The sequence below is a fragment of the Alexandromys fortis genome, unplaced genomic scaffold, assembly GCF_014885135.2.
Source record: "Alexandromys fortis isolate MF-2015 unplaced genomic scaffold, M_Fortis_MF-2015_v1.1 scaffold_280, whole genome shotgun sequence".
NCBI lineage: Eukaryota > Metazoa > Chordata > Mammalia > Rodentia > Cricetidae > Alexandromys > Alexandromys fortis.
Window position 1 is genome coordinate 1,426,117 of NW_026068178.1, and position 2,204 is coordinate 1,428,320.

Sequence of the window (2,204 nt, forward strand, 5' to 3'; positions counted from 1 at the left end):
CAGTCCAGCTGGCCTTGGTGAGCTCCCAATAGATCAGCCCCACTGTCTCAGTGGGTGGGTGCACCACTCGCGGTCCTGACTTCCTTGCTCATGTTCTCCCTCCTTCTGCTCTTCATTTGGACCTCGGGAGCTCAGTCCAGTGCTCCAATGTGGGTCTCTGTCTCTATCTCCATCCATCGTCAGATGAAGGTTCTATGGTGATATGCAAGATATTCATCAGTATGGCTATAGGATATAGGATCAGGCCATTTCAGGCTCCCTCTCCTCAGCTGCCCAAGGAACTAGCTTGGGACATCTCCATGGACACCTGGGAACCTCTCTAGAGTCAAGTCTCTTGCCAACCCTAAAATGGCTCCCTTACTGGAAACAACCTAGATGACCTTCAATGGAAGAATGGATAAAGAAAGTGTGGAATATATACATATTAGAGTACTACTCAGGGTTAAAGAACAATGACATCTTGAATTTTGCATGCAAATGGATGGAAATAGAAAACACTATCCTGAGCGAGGTAACCCAGACCCAAAATGATGAACATGGGATGTACTCACTCATAATTGGTTTGTAGCCATAAATAAAGGACATTGAGCCTATAATTCATGATCCTAGAGAAGCTAAATAAGAAGGTGAACCCAAAGAAAAAACATATAGTTATCCTCCTGGATATTGGAAGTAGACAGGATTGCCGGGCAAAAATTGGGAACTTGGGGGTTGGGGTAGGATGGGGGTAAAAGGAGATGGGGAGAGAAAAGTGAGAAAGGGAGTATGGGGAGAGCTTGGAAAAATGGGATAGTTGGGATGGAGGAAGGGTGGATATGGGAGCAGGGAAGTATAAATCTTTTTCATTAAAAAAAGTAAAAAACAAAAAGTACACAAGTAAAAAACAAATAACCCTCTCACAAATCCAAAATATTGAGGGAATAAGAGGCATGCTATTGTACATAGAACTGGCTTTGCCTATGGGAATGTGATATCATCTTATTTTACCATCTGAAGCTCCATTCTGACTCCATGCTCCTATACTACATTAAACACATTTATAGGCAGAAAGCTATTTCCCTTCCTAATACAAGTTTATAACAAAACCATCAACAGGCATTTGTTGTAGTTGGTGGCAAACAAGGGCTATCTGTTGACATTTTTGTGCTATTTTATGTTCTCTGTGTGTCTATGAGTTTATGCAATTTTTACATTAATTTATCCTTTAAATATATCTGCCAGCGAGCTACATAATTGGATTTTCTTTTGTTATAAGAAGTGAACATAAATTACCCCTGTTGGGTGTAGATTAGGTTACAGAATTTCTTCTCTTCTGTCACTGTCAAAACTAGGGTGTCACAGAGCTTTAATATTTAATGTAGACCTAATTAGTCTCAGTCAGGCCTAGGGCACTTAGCAAAACCTGACACCAGCCACAAAGTCAAGTTCATTTAGAGAGCATAATTGCTGGTTATTTCCATATCGAAATAAATGCCCCTATTAGAGTAAACTTCCCCATTGTCACCCCAATTTTGTAAGTAAATTGAAAAATAAGAAAGAACAAAGCAACCTTTGAATACTGGCAACTGTGTACAAAGATTACACCATTTGGTCTTGTACCTGATATTTCTGAGATAAAAAAAAAACTTGCAAATATATAAAAATATAACCAGAGGTGCTTTGGACAAGTCTGGAGGTGATGGATCTATAACAGAAAGTTAAATTCACAAGGCTATCTTGTTCCCTGGAACTAGTGTTATGAGGATGGGCTTTGTATGTCTGATCAGTTATTCAGAAGATGTATATTGTAGTCCTGTTACAAGCAGGCATCACACTAAGTCCTAGAGTCACAGTAGGGAAAGAAAACATTTGCCTTCTCTGGGGCATGTACGGCATGGCAACAGAAACCAGACAAATTAAACAAATCTCATTTAATTTTCTCTTACAAGTTTTGGTTACTGCTTCAGTGGAGAACCATGTGATGGTATGAAAGGATGACCACCTGACCAGACGGGGATTTCAAGTAGTTTTCAGATGAAGTGGTATGAAGATGAACAAGAATGTATGTGTGCATGTGTGTGTGTGTGTGTGAGTGTGCACGCACGTCATCCAAACCCCTGAGCTGAAAAGAAGGCAAGAATGTGCATGGAAAATAAGGCCCCATATGAAGACTACCCATGAGCCTCTGGCCTAGAAGGGTATGCAAGGGAGGTGAGGATCAAAAC